Below are 16,287 nucleotides of genomic sequence, written 5' to 3' on the forward strand. Positions count from 1 at the left end.
ACACTCCTCTAGCCTAAATGATGAAATCACAGAGTAGCTAGAACACAACATATGTGATAGCAGACCCAGGCCAGGAAAGCAGATGTACTTAAGCTGGTGAAGCGAGATGTGTTTGTCATCACAAGAGTGGCTCAAAGGAAGCTGTAAGGCAGTGAACTTCCAGCTCCCACACCGCCATTCTCTGACAGAGCCCAGCACGAGCTCTTGCTGCGTCACAAAGCTGCTGAGGATGCGTGAGTGTAGAAATGCTGGTCTGCACACAGGCAAAGTGTGTCATACAGTCATTCGATACAAGCCAATAATCTGCAAGGAAAAGACTAGGCAGAACTTCAGAGAAGGAAAACTGCAATGAAGAAGTTCAACCCTTTCTCCAAGAGGTGTTCCTATCCAGCTAACAAGTCTGTCAAAGTCTGTCAGCACATATGAAGAACACTCTATCACAGTGTATTTGGAAAGATTTATGTACTTTTTTTTTTCCAGGCATGATTTTATGTGTATATTTAGCTTTCTTTTTAAAAAAAGGTATTTTCTAGATAAGGTGTGAGCAAATTTTATTTATTTTTTTTTTTCACTTGCTGATTGGCAAGAACCAGAGCTGAGGCAAATTTAAACCTTTAATGTCTTTTACTACCTAAATATTGAATAAAACTTTTCTCTTCTTTTTAAAAATTAATTTTCTTATCTAAATTGTTAAAGCTTTAAGCTTTTCAAACACATAGGTTTTAGGTAATAATTTAAAAGCAGTTAAAATGCCTGAAGAACCTCAGCCCAATTTTCAATCAGATTTGCACACTTAGCCTTGAAGGGCTCGTATTCTCAGAGGCATCTCAGTGCTTTTAATAATTCGGATCAAAAACGTTAAAACTAGAAGTCTGGTCAACATTCATTTCCACTATGAAAGTCACTACATGAAGTGTACTAAAGAGCTTAGATGGAAAGAAGCAAAGCTCACATAATCTCTGGTGGTGGTATTAGTGCAAATGTACAATGGTGGTGTGTGATGAACAGAGCTGGGCAGCAGGCTGGTACTGATGACACACTGATCTTTTACATTCTGACATTAATTCCTCCACCACAAATGCTAGTGGAGGGTATGGGTAACAATTTCCCTGTAAATGAAGCTGGTCTTTCAGGATAGCTCAAGAATTTCAATTTGATTGACCCACGTCTCTAAGGAGACAAACCGCATTTATTATGATTGCAGGTAAGGTTCACAATGCAAAGAGTTTCACTATTTTCTCTTCATTAGTATTTTTTATCCATTATAAGGAAATGAGCTGAAAAGATCGGGAACTGCAATAGAAAGGAAACCTCATTACTTATTACACGATCCCGAACAATTTTTGTATGTTTTGCAAACTCCTAACATGCTCCTCTTGTATCCATGCCCATAGTATTTATTGCACAGTAATAGCTGGAGTTTATAATTTGTGAAATGCAAAACTTCTTGGATGTAACACTGTCCATTCCAAAATGTGTTTGTCTTTTCAAGTTCAAATTTATCAGCTTGTAAGCAGCCAATACTTGCAGTTTATCACAAGTTCCCATCCTCAGGGAATTCAGAATTTATTCCAAAACTCATTGAAAACACTGTATCTGTCTATGGACTTCAACTTCTTTAGGTTTTCAGAAAAGTTGTGCTTCTGAAGCTTTCCAGGCAACTGGAGAAGGGATATACACTTTTATCAAATATGTCAGTTTAAAACTGCCTTGACAGGGAATGTCATAAGCCTGGAAGTGGCCTGCATTTGGGAACTGCAAGAAGGTAATGTTGCAGCTTTCTAATTTCTTTAAAACCGTTATTATTTTGGGCATGAGGAAATAAATTAGAAAGAGACTTATGTGGTCATTTTTTTGAAGAACCAACATTATATGCTGCTCTGTAAATTTGTAAATACAGTTCTGAAAATGCATTAATTTCACTTTGTAGCTTATATATTGACTGACTATAGGTATACACATGTCATTTTTACATTTAAAAGGCAGCATTTTATCATATTTTCAGTATCACAGTATCATCACAGGAACTATCTAGACAGAGTAATTACCTTCTTTCAAACCCATGATGGCTACTGCAAGGAGTATAAAAGTAGTATTATCTTGAGACTTTCTTGGAAATTTATATTTTAGCAAACGTTTTTTAAATCCACTATGAAGCTTGCAATGCTAACCTCATTCTGTCTTCCAGAAGGGTATTTCCTTGGAAAATTGCATAATCTTAAATAGCAGATGAAAAAAGCAAGCCAAGTAAAAAAAAAAAAAATCTTTGGAGGGATTCAGTTCTTATACTATTCTAATTAAAAATTTTGCAAGCAGCTTAAACAAAATGTATAGTGAGCCTCAACTGAGAGACCCACTTTGAAGAAGGAAGCTAATTTAAAGATGAGGAATAAGACTGGTAAAAGGGTTAGAGGGCACAAGACAGAATTTATACTGCAGTAGGGTTAAAAAATTGACCACAGGCTTGAGATAAAATTTGCTGAAGCCATTAACGCTGAAGACTCCCACTGAGTCTAGTGGAGTTTGGATCTATCTCTGTGTAAAACAAGGCAACCTCTTACACAACAACTTCATTCTGAGTACATGCAATGCTTCAAACCATTGGAGCCATTTGAAACAAGGCAAAAGTTGGCCCATAATGTGTTCATGCAGCAGTTGCCGTGGAGAACACAAAGGAGAAAGTATGCAGCTTCATCAGATTTACAGGATTGGTAGGCAGGAAAAAAAAAAAACTCAATTGCATGTCTACTGCGGAGATCCTACAAATGACTAAACGTAGGCTTAATGTTTTCCACTGCCATCTTCCTATTTCACATGTGTCAGAGCTTCAGTGATGTCTTCTGCCCTTTGCTCACTGCTTCTCTTTCTGTCAGTCTTCCAAGCAGGGTTGATAGTCCTGATAGCACTCCTAAGAAGAGGTCTTATCAAGGAGGGATACATTTAGACTTGATTTCTACACTAAGGGACTGAAAGAAGGAAATGTGAAGAAAAGAGAGAACAGGAAAAAGCACACAAGGCAGTGACATTCTACTGAAACTCCAGGATCTGAATCCTGCAGATCTACAGAAATTTAAGTCAAGCTGAATATATACTACTGTGTGAAATAAAAGGGTGGATCCATGTGTTAGCTTCACTGAGACATCTGCACCTATCATACCTTCAGGAAAATAACCTTTGAATATATGTTGAAAGAGACATTTAATAATATATATTAAAAAACCCACAACAAACCGCCACCACAGATATATCTAATAATGAGAAAAACTACAAAGACCATCAGTGTACTAGTCTGCATGATTATACATTATTCTCAACTAATATAAAGCTCATACAATAATTATCAGATATAAAGAATAAAGTCACCACCTGCAGATACAGATTTTCATGATTAGGGAAATATAAATGAAGGTGGTGTTACAACATCGTTAATTTTATAGTTACTCCATGACTCCTGGAAGCTTGGGGAGATTAATTATTTACAGAATAATTATATGAAGGTGCACACCCATGTATGAGACTTCTTTATTTTTGTCAAGACAGCTTGATATGAAGGTATTTCCTCAGGCAGAAATGAATAAGAAGCCTACCCGTGCCCGCTGTTTTCCTATTGCTGTATTTACTGGCTTGAAAACCTAAATGCGTGAACGGAGCATGGGAAGCCAGCCAACCGTTACCACTGGAGGTCTGTGTATGCTGTTGGGTCACATTTGTTTTCTCCTTCTTACACCAGCAATGGGAACAGTTTGTGAAGACCCAGACTTCACACAAATGAAGAAAAGACCATACCTTTTGGGACAGCAAACATAGAAGACTATGTTATAGAGATACATGACTAAGTACAAAAGGATTGAGAAGCAAATACCAAGAATAATCATATGCTTCAAGTTCCAACATCCTTTTGTCTGAATCAACAACGCAAAATCGGGGATAATAAAAAAACCACCACAGTAACAGGCTGTGCTCCCTTCTTTGGATGCCTGTCAACCATGAAAAACATCTCACGGCTCCCCAGTTCCAGATTAGCCTGTCTGTACCTGTCCTGAGCAGAAGCAAAGGAGTCAATGCTTTCAAGTTCCCACTCATACACGGATGATGGAGTCTGCTGTGAAGTCTCTTTTGAGGACACAGAGGTAGAGCTGAAGGCAGGCTATATTCATGGAGACACAGCGATGTGGCAGTCTCCAAAGTGCAGATATGCTATGCTGCAGTTACTTTTTTAATTAAGTAAACACCCCCCCACACACACACCTTTTTTCCACTACAAGTGTTTCCTAAAGAACTGATGTATCAGCATCAGAGAAGCAAGTGTTTAAAGAGCTGGCTGGGTGTTGAACTCTGCACCTCACTGAAACAGCACATTGTGCACTGGGGGCACAACATGTGGACTTTGTTCTCCACAGGCCATTGCTATAGGACTGGGTTACTGATATTTTTTTTAATCTACTATGCTTCCTTTTTTAAAATCTCCAGTGCCTGCAGTAAAAAATGAGAGGAATCTGTTGCATGATTACTTCTTACTATGGAGAATTAGAAATTATGCATTTTATAGACATGGAATAATCTGCAGCAAAAGATTATTTTCAGGTACTTAATTAAAAGACTCCAGTGCCTCTCTGCAGCAGTTGTTCAGTAAGCTGCAATTTTTGTGTAGCTGGAACGATGAAGCTATGGCTGAAATTAACAGATTTTCAGCATTACAAACAAGTTTGCTGGCTTATTCCTTTTAGAGACAGCTAAGGGAACTGTATTTAGGAATATCTGCTTGTGGTTTTGCTTGTTTTTTAAACACACAAAATTCACATCAAGTGTGCTAAAAACACAACTGAGGATTTAAATGGCAGTATCAGAATGACAGGCTACAAGTCAGTGTTTAAGGCCATAAGGGTCACCCCACCACACCACTTTACATTCTGTATGTTACAGTGAAAAAAACCAGAAAAATGAAATTATGGTTCAGGAGATAAGCATCCCAGAACGTATCACTGAAAGAACGCCCCTACAACGTAACTCCCACTCACAGCATCAAGCTGTCATTTGTTTCTTTTGGGTAATACTGAAACTGATTGGAACTGAGTGCAAGATGCACTCACAAGAATAAAATATTTGTAAACAACAGATTTTTATTTCATTATAGAGCAGTCAGACCTGGAACACTGGACAAATTCCAATCTGTGTAATTACATTCCACCTACCTAAATTCTCTCTGCAGCATTAATTGGAAATGATGCTTTTCTTCATTTCCTCTCCTACATTATGGTGCCACCACAGAAGTATCTGCACTTGAATTAAGAGACTTTTTATAGTCAGCATAAAGGACAACTTGGGATGCAAGGACAGAACAGTGTTGTTACTAATGTTAAAAGTGATAGAAAACTTTCCAAGTGATCATTACAAGGACCGTTTAGACTCCTATCAGGTGAAGAAAAACGGGAAAAAGTATGCTTCTCTTAGTATGCCTGAATTCAGTTAAGTTTTCTCTCTGATTTTCTAAATACATCATCAAGTAAACTCTGAAAACCGTATTCTTTCTCTTGTTGAGCGCTAAAGCAACTATTGTTAACCTTCCATGCTGATACTGAAGAATTCACACTTTATTCTTACTGATCTCTTTATTGTGTGTGATGATGAATTGTATTAAAGTTAAAAATTACACACAAAATCTAAAAACCTAACCAATCTCATTCTTAGTAAGTAACGTATGACTTGCTAATATTAATATTTAGGTAAAACTAGCAATAAAATAATCTTACTTTGAATCTTCCCCTTTTCACTCCCCTCAATCTGAAATAGGTGGCCAAAGCACTGGTTTACTTCACAGAAGTTACACAAGGAGACTGAGGAGTGTTCTCGCTCACTAGTAATACAGATTTTCAATAACTTTTTTACATTAGTTGAAGAGAAACTATTGAAAAGCGAGGCATTCCCATTTCTTGGTGAGAGGTCACAGGAGCATATTTGCATATGCAATCCCTGACATTCTCCTAAAGCTCAGAAAGAAAAATTGCTAAATCAGTTGCTGTAACATAATGCGTATCTTTGTACACTTTACAGCACCCGGCAGTGTCAACTATAAACAATTTACTCATTTATTACAAAGCTGCCAACAATGAAGCAACAGATTTCCCACAAATCATAAAGCTGAATGTTTCAACTCTCTTACGCTATTGATATATGTGTGTGTCTATGTTTATATATATAAAAGAATATATGAATATATAAAAACTTGTCACCATTAAATAGTCATATAAACTGGAATATATGTAACTGAAATGTTAAACATAAGCATAGGAATTTTAAAAATGGTTTAAACTCCATGCTACAATGTAATGAAAAAGCAAATTGATGGAAGCTTTCTTCACTTAGCATTCATACCTCTTCATAAAATGATATGATACAGTTTCTTTAATTATGTAAAAGAGCTGATTTATGAGAAGGTCTGGCATTTCATCTTGCAAGGGCACTTAAATCTTACAAAATGCTCACTGAGACTAAACAGACAATGCGAGTACAAGGACTTCTCTGTTTACAGGGTGAAAGGACTTGATCTGACTGCAGCTACTGCAAAATCTGCCATTGGTTACGCTAATCAATGGAAAAAAGGAAAGGATCTTTAAACAAATATATAGAAAGAAACAGGAAAAATAAAATACAGTACACTTCAGCTTCAAATAGATTTGTTGCCCTTAAAACCACAAAATACAAAGACTCAGCAAACGCAGAATAACTTGATGAAATATTAAACAAAACAGAATCACAACATTTCCTTGATTGATTTATGACAGGCATTCCAATACATCCCAAATTCTCTGTAAACACATCAGAATAAAAATACTAAACAATGAAACTATAAATACCACTCTTTATTTTGACTCAATATGGTTTCAAGCACCACAGAACAGTAACACCTCACAAACATGAATTCATTCATACTCACAACATCCCTGAAATGTTCTCCTACCTCAATCTCACCACTGCACTTCTGGGAATTTCACCATTTCATCAAAACACAATTCAAGGCAGCCAACCTGTGAATTAGTTTGTACTTAAAGTGCCTGCTATCCACCATTACCACTAAGGGGTCAGAAGCAGGCCAGATGATCACTCTTTTTTGCCAGCATTTAAGATGAAGCTGGCCTTAATCAAGATTAACAGATCTCTTTGAAATGGTGGGAAAAGGCAAAAAACATTACACAAGGATCTGTTCAGTGTTTTTGACCAGACAGGATGTGGTTAGGACACAGGAACCCAAGGAACAGCTTTTCAATAAGTGAATACAGGAGTCCCAATCTCACAGCACTGCTGAGCCAGATGGCAACTGCAGAGTATCCAAGAACTTCAAGAGAAAATGAAACTCCATTGCAGCTGGAAGCAGGTCTACAGAGAACTAGTGTGAAGGCCAAAGGGACAGTGAAAGGTATGGTTTTCATGAGGAGAAAAATGACCTTTGCTGCAGTAAATTATTCAGCACTTCAACCCAGCTTTGTTCTATTTCCTGTCTCCTCCAAAAGCTTCAACTCTTTGGCATTCCTCCTGTATGTGGGGTGGCCTCCTACTTACCCTACTAAATTTAAAAAGCTGACATAGAGTAACTAACACAAAGTACCAGAAAAAATATGCTGCACTTTTAAATGACAGAGAAGGGTATAAACTTCAAGCATAAATTATGCAGCATAGTGAGCAAATCCAGATAAGTGCTGGCTTCATTAGGAACAATATTAGCATATTGTTACTTTAGGCATAGCCACTGCCAGCACATTAAGAGTCCCCGTGTCTGCCGTCACAGTCACCTGCTTGGAATGGCTACATTTCACAACATGTAAAAACCACTACATCCAAAGAGAAGAATACTACTGCGAGGGTGGAATTCTGTAACAGAAGAGAGAGCACTGATATGAGAGTTCCTTTGCTTTTAAATATCAAGTGGCCATTAGAGACCTTAGAGGATATCAGCAGTCAGTCTTATTACAGAGACCTCTAAATCATTCTGAATTATCTTAAGAGTCTTGTAATGATTATGTAACCAAAACACCAACCCTTTCACTTAAAGTCCCTGCTCCTCATATCTAACTGAAGATTCAGCTTTCCATAAGTTTCATGTTTTCTGTCTTATCTCTAATTTATCACTATCTAAAGAGCATGATGACAATTAATGCAATCCTACATTTATAATACAGCTTCATCGGAAAAATCCAAGTTAAAGTAGAAATGACAATTATTTAACATGTAATGACTATTTATGCCCTTAATCAGAAATGTAGTTCCAAGATAGTGGTTGGTGTAACAACATTGACAATTAATAAAACTAAAAGGGATTATAATATCCAAGAGAGTTAACTCTGATTTCCAATGCCCAAGCCCACAGCTGTCGGCCACCCTGGCTATGTGCTCCCACCCTGGCTATGTGCTCCCACCCTGGCTATGTGCTCCCACCCTGGCTATGTGCTCCCACCCTGGCTATGTGCTCCCACCCTGGCTATGTGCTGCCCAGACGGCCACCTCTGTAGCACAGCTCAGATGCTGCAGATGCAGCTCACATGACCTGATGAGTACGATGGACTTGCTGTGGAGTATGTGGCACTTAGTAGTATCAGTATTTGGTATCAGAACTGCAAACCATGACCTACAAAGCTGCAAATGAAGATAAATTCATTTTAAAGGTTCTTCACTTAAAACAGAATTCAAGCAGCTAAGCTCTCCAAGACAGCACCCTGCTAACTACAAATTAATCTGGAGATATGGATCCAAGGTCATCATGTTCTTTTCATGACCTGAACTCACCAAATAGTAAACATTATACAAAGCAGCACAGGCTACTGCTGTGATAAATTACCAGACTATTCTACTTTGATCAGCGTGGGGTCCCATATAATTATATCAAAGAGCTTAAACTTGTTTACCAGATTACATTTATATTAAACACAGCTTCTCAGCTATGCTGTCACTGAAACACTGTAGTGTCACACTTTTTTCCCCCAATTAATTAATCAATTCCCAAATGTTGTATTTTGAAGCTAGAAAGGATAATTAAAGTTGCTGCTTGCATAGCCTCTTAAGTTTCTGTATCATCTTCTCTCTGTGCTGGAGATCAAGCAGGATCCTCTCCCCATAGGTAGCAAGGCTGCAGAAAGGACCCATTCTTTCTCGACTCACATAGCACTTGGTCACAAGGGCAGAAGAAGCATATTGGCAGTAGTGGTGACTGACTTCTGATGGCAGGGCCACTGCTGCCTGCGAGGGTGTGGAAGGCAGAGAGGACTTTGTATTTAGCTATAACAGCTTCTCTTACTCTAAATAAACTTACTTCAAACACTGGAAATTTGTTGTGGTGTTTAATGGAGATGCTATGGAATTTGGATATCTTATTTTAATAAGCAACTTTTCAAAGCATACCTGCGTCTAGGGATTTGATAGAAACCATTTCATTCCGAATTTACAGTTCCCCTATTGCTGACTAATTATGTGTCATTAATAAGCCAATAAACCACTTTGATCCTGATCTGATTTAAACCGTGTAAATTGAAGTTTCTCCCCTGTGACGAGTAGCTATATACCATCAACTTCTGAGTAACACTCTTGATGGCCTCAGATTAATCATCAACAAAAAGAAATCACTAGGAAGTGAAAATCCTCAAAATTAAGTATACTAGTAAGACTGGACTTTGGTTGATGAGTTTGGGAACTGAGCTTGAAAGATTGACCTCCATATTCTTACAGTTAAATTATTTAGTGGCCTTGAATGAAGTGAAAGGTTATTGTTTGTCCTAATCAGAATTTTGCCTAGCTTGTGCGCTACTAAACCCAGACAATTAGTTCAAACTTTTGTGTTAATGCTGTATTATGAAAACCATGTTTGCTAATTCTTGCCTGCAAATGGCAGTTGCACACTATAGATGCTGCTGAAGCAGCAGAAGCCCTAGTGAAAGAACATCGAGGTTTCCTGTTCCAGCAAGGCTCTTTGCTGGATCCCAGATTCAGGAATTAAATACTAAGGGAGGAATTTTTAGATTTATTTTTAGATTAGAAAAAATAACCAACCAACCCCCTTGGCCCTCCTAACTTGTTACTTTCAGGACAATAGGTATCCTCACATCCATCCCTTCACCTGATGTCTGACAGCAGGCATAAAACTCTCACAGCCACTTTTTCAAGGGCTGCCATTCATGAATGAACATGCATTTTATTTAAATCCCCTTTCCAATTATGATAAGTAGACAAATGACAAAACTACAGCCTATCTAAAATCCAAGCACAGTCCTAACAAGTACTTCTTTCAAAACCTGTAACTGAGTTCATTTACAAATCATATTGATTTGGAACAGATTTTTTTTTCCAAATTCTACTCAGTTTTTCAGTGAGCAGGTATGTCTTTGGAGAATCAAAACAACGCGTCTTTGAATCCAGAGGAGAATGCCAATACAAATCAGAAGGCAACACGCAGGTTTCTCCAAGTAATGAGTGTGGCCAAAGCTGCAGATAGTGCCTGAACCTCTGGAGTTCAATGACAGTATTCAGGCAAAAGGGCCCACTCATAAACTGAAAATGTATCCATGAAAATATGTTGGTGTGTTCACATTTTTAATGATTTACTATGAATGTTATATAGAAGCAAGTTAATAAATTCACAAATGCTTCACAATTTCCAAAATTTGTTCCTGAGTTAAAATTGAGCAATTATTTCCATGTCATTCAGGTCTGTATATACTTATGTTTTATATATATGTATAGATATATAGGTTGTATTTACAGCATTCCTATGCAATGAGTTGCAGTACTTCAAAGAGCATTTATTTTACCATTCTCCAAATTCATAAAGCTACTTCAGATTATTTTTAATTAAAAAAATTACAGTTCAGATAAATTTTCACCATTACAGAATGAGTCCACCTACCTACCATTTAACATACAATTTGACACCCATAATGATATTTCAAATTGCCAAAGGAGAAGAGATATTCCTCACTGTTACTTTGGAAAGCAAGTATCTAATCTGAATTTCTGCCAGATAATACTAAAATTGGCTGTTTGTGAACAGCAGATAATTTTTAATTAGTCCCCAACAGTAGATGAAGCTGAATTCTTCTTACACATTTCTAAATAGGTCTGCATTACAGCCTCAAAACCAAGAAGTGTGATCAGAAATCTGATACCAGCTCCTTAAAGAGCAGAACAAGCTACTTAATATTCTGGTGCTCCTGCAGTTTGATCTAATCCTCAATGAACTGTAGGAATGACAAAATATTAATTATGGACATATTTTGTTTCATTATTTATGCTTCATCCAAAAGGTAGTGTTTAAGAAACAAGCCCTTCATGCTTAATTCTCTGTCATCTTTTTGCTAATTACCACAGCAGGAGGGCTCTGCATTTAAACCAAGTCAGTTGTCTCCTAGTGTTTGCAGCCTCTCGAACATGTGCTCTGCCTGTAAGGTGTACTTAAAGCAGGTATAAAGGTCACATTTGCATAAACTCACATTCCTAACATGGAAAAAAAAAAATTAATTACAATCTCTCATCTGGATTTAACATGATTATAAATGAAGTCTGCACGTCCTCTCAATGGAGGAATCTTTCTAACACCCTTCTCTGTGGAAGCGTCTATCCAGGGTGTCTTGTTTTGTACAGAATGGATGAGTCCATAGACGCATATTCAGGAGACACTCGTTCACCAGCTAGTGCAGCTACTCGGCAGTTGCAATGCAAGGCTGAGCTGCTCTGGGGAAAGCTCAGGACAGGGGACTGAGTCATCAAGATACTTGGAATGTCCCTTGAAGGAGGCTCTGTCTACTGCTTCTATAGCATGCTATGGAGACCAGATTCACAACACAGACCAGTAAAACACGCTCAGTCTGTTACTGCGTTTACACTTTCCTCCAAGCATTGACTGCTTGGAGGCACCTGGGCACAAGGACTCTGTGCACTGAACAAACTATCCATTAAGTGAATATAGCTATTGATTTAGACCATAAGGATAAGAAATCTGACTGGAAATTGATAAGAATATCCATATAGACACCGATGAAATGGATGTAGTCCTTTTCCTAGCAATTATCTTTAAGCTACTTATGCAAAAATTTTCTCTTTCTTGAGAGCCAAAGTAACAGGCCATGATTTTAGAGATGAATGACAAAGCACACAGAGTACAGCAAAATTCATCCCATAATATTAAATATTTTCTTTAGGGAACAAGAAAGCGTCAAAGAAATGAACTAACAATACACCAGAAGCACGAGCAGCATCACATCATTTTAACACAACTGCCGTATTTCTTAATTGGTCATTAATTCCCGGTTGAAACATTAATGCTTTTGCTCCCCACTGCTGTAAAATGTAATAAAAAAGATTTTGTTTCTTTTCTTCCCTCTTGTAAATATTCTCTCTAATTATGTATTTGCAGGGACATTTTGTGAAAAGGTCTGCTTCATTCACAGCTATCTGAAAAGGCAAATAAGTAATAAAGGTTTGATTTTTTTTTTTCCCCTTGGTCAAATTAAAGCAATCATTGCTGTAACTTTGAACAGTACCCTAGCTTCTTTACATCTACCTGCTTGCAAATAGTTGGTGGAGACCTGTCAAAATAATGTCCTTGGTTACTAAAGTATACTGTTTGACTGCAATAACTGTACATAATACAAGCGGCTATCCTGCCTCTGCATCACTTCCAAGGAAGTGGCAGAAAGAATTCTTGGCTAATGCTTGCAAGAACTTACTGGGTGTGATAGGCTATCCCAGAGCCCAAGACAAAGTTCACAATGTCTTTTCCCACAGTACAACAGGCAACAGATGTAAAACAAACAGAAAACCTCACACTACTTTTTCCAGAGAGCATCCAGCTGTGAAGACAGAGATGAAGACTAAAACAAAATGAAGTCCTTCTAAACAATTAAGCATAAAGAAACCCCATTATATGGTCAGAACTGCTGAATGGCAGTTTTACAATATTGAAGTGTTTTGCAATTATTCCTGTTGAAGAGTACAAGCTAAATCTTTAGCTGATATTGATGCATACATGAGTATCATTTATAAATTTCCCCTGAAAAGCTAGGAGAATTCTGCTGGTTGTTTATGAAACATACTCTGGAGCTTTAAACTTTGGCAAAAACCAAATTTGTATATGTAAGTGTATATATTTATGCATGCATGTATATATATATGTATAAAATAATACATAAACATACATACATTGGATATTAACTGCCCTATTTGTCTGTCTGCATTTAAATACATTTCTTTTGAAGCTTGTATCCAAGCCCCTCAAGCTGCTGTTCTCTGTCAGCATCCAGCACAAACAGGCACACACAGAATACTTCAGCATGATGCTATAGATTTCCACTAGGGGAACACGAGAAAAGTGAAAAGTAGTATTTTCTTTTCCTAGTAAACATGTTATGAGTGTCTTCCAATATTCCATAAGCTTATACTAAAACCAGAATGCACCAAATAGCCTTCATCTACCCTAGTTAATCATCTGCAACTCTGAAAACATCAGCAACATTACTAACGGCATTAGTATTATGTCTAGAGAAAAAATAACTGCAATGTATTTATTCTAATTTAATCCTTTTGTTTATATTCCAATCTTTCCATTTGAACAACAATTTTCTAAACTCTCTGCCTAGGTAAGGTGTATCATACAACCAACCAGACAAAGCACCTGGGTGAAAACCAGCAATTTCGTTGTTAACGTTACAGTGGTCCTACAGTTGATTCTCTTATAACCTACACACAGGCAAACCACCACATGTTTTTGCCCTATTCTTCCTAATAGCAATATGCTGTATGCATACAAAGTCAGGCAAGTCTCCCTTTTGGAGTTACAGCTGTTCAGTGTTGCTTTGTGAATCTCTTGTATTTGGTTTGGAAACAACTCAAGCCTACCTGGCTTGGAAACTAATGGAAGCTTGAAGCGTATACTGGGTTTTGCTCTCGATGGTTACCAGAGAGCCATGATTCACAACAACAAGAGACACAGCATCTAGTGGCTGTAAAAAACACCCGTCGCTGCTGAAGCATATGAGAAGATCCGCATGTTCACAACAGCCACTATCTAGAAATGATGCTATAGGTGTGATAGCTGTGTTCCACTCTGCTAGTTTAGTTGCACAATTTCGTCTGTGGTTTAAAATTATCCAGTCCTTGAGTGTGAAACTTATGCAAACAAGGATTTTTAGTACCAAGAGTCTCAGGCTCTGAGCAGACTACATGAGCTATGCCACAGGATCTTAATCTGCCTTGGTGAGATATTGAGAACTGCACTGATGGCTCAGGATTGCAGAGCACAAACAGATCCCAGAAGTCACCCTTGGAGGGTGGGGTTACATGGCAATAAGGTTTGAAAGGGGGCGGGGGCAGGCAGAAAAAAATTGCTACATCACAAATAAAGTCTGGCATAAAAGTGGCTCTCACTCCAGGACTACCCTCATTAAATTGGGATATCTGGTCACCCTATTCATGTCACCTGTGCTTCCTCCCCCTTGATCCTTATAGAAGGTCTAACACTGGTTTATTTCTGCCTGAGCAGAAGCAGGAAGAGAAGCTGTGGAGACAATTCCCTTCACTTTTAAGTCATAAGCACCCTACTTTCACTTATGATATCATTAACTTTTTCTAGAGAGTTTCACTGAGTAACATGAGCTCCTAAACACTCCATAGGTATTTGCTGTAAAAGGCTCCCAGTCACCCAAATTTATTCTGATTCTGTGCTATTACTCTGGATGCATAGTCAGAAAGCACATACCTGCAATATATGTTCCATTTCATCCTCTGCAGAACATGGTTATAAGGGTTATATAAACATGGTTATAAGCAGTTAAATATGGTTCTATAAATAGGTTCTGATTATCCATTATAAATCAACAGACAGTACTGCACAGTGGAAAAACATTAAACTATCACAGGGGATGCATACTTGTTTAACGCTTGAATAATTACTACCATTTAAGCCATGAATAACATAAGCAAAAGTTGTTAAGTGAAAGCTAGAAATGGGTCTTACAGCTTAGTGGGAAACAGAACACCATTTCTAGCAAACAAAAGAGGGTCACCATTGTGTCTTTTACAAGGTTTCCTAGTGAAAAAAAAAAAAAAGGAAACACGACACTGGTAATAACACTGCTGTATTCTGATGCATCTAAAATTGCTGCCATGTCCAAAAAAAAGTTAGCAGAAATCTTCCAATGCAAAAGTGGTGATGATGGCATCATCATAATCACTCAATAACACATTTATTGGCAGCTAGAAACAACGTAAGTCAAAGAAAGCAATGAGCGATATTTATTAAGGCTGCATCATAAAAGTGACAGAAGCTATAAATGAAAACAAGCTTTAAAAATTTTTTCAAGCTGTTTCTTTTCTGGAATGAACAGACAACAATGGAAATTGCAGCCACTGGCAAAGTGAGACTGGCAGATGAAGAGTCTTGTTTGTTTACTTGGAAAAAAATATAAATCTCCTTCAACTGCTACCAAAATGCATATTTGCAAGAGTATGGTCACAATCATTAATCCAATAAACAGAAACTGATCACTACTATGAAAAAGTTGATGAATTGCTAAAGCTCCCTCTGATCTTCTATTTCAGGTACTTGCTTTAAGAGAGGAAGGTCAGACAGGGCTCTTTTAAGCAGCTGAGCTGACAGATCCGATGGGTGGCAGGTATCTGGGAGAGTAAAGTGGGGACAAACACTGCAGAAGCAGATTTATGAACAAGTTGTGAATGAAATGAAACAAAATAGAGCATTCTTACCATTTCATTTAGCCATGACAGAAAAGGATGCTGATGTTCAATGGTGCTTACTGCTGCATTAACAGCCATGGACAGAGTGTTCGTTAAAATGAAAGGCTTAATTCTTTAGGACCTCAATATCAGGTAACACTCACATGGGGAATGAAATCTGTCTACCAGGATGGCCAGTTTCTGTCTGGAAGGCAATGGGAGTCTCCGTTGCCAGGATACTTGCAGTGTCATCTTCATCTGGATTGTGAGGGAGTACCCAGACCATTGTTCTGTTCACATTCTCACAACCCAGCTGCCCCACGGCCCAGCCTAACCACTCCAGTACATGTGTAATCCACTGCTTTTATCTTAACTATATATGACCATTTTCACACCCACAGGAAGAGTTTCTATAGACTAAATACAAATGTCTTATCTATATTCAATCTATATTCTGCATCAGGAACACTCTGGGACACTGCACCCAGGGCAGTAATTTAAGCATAAAAATTGCACTAAACACAGCAGGAACAGACTAGAATTCCCACCTGGAAAGAAGCTGTCCTGTCAATCACC

The sequence above is a fragment of the Streptopelia decaocto genome, assembly GCF_964273445.1.
Source record: "Streptopelia decaocto genome assembly, chromosome: 9".
NCBI lineage: Eukaryota > Metazoa > Chordata > Aves > Columbiformes > Columbidae > Streptopelia > Streptopelia decaocto.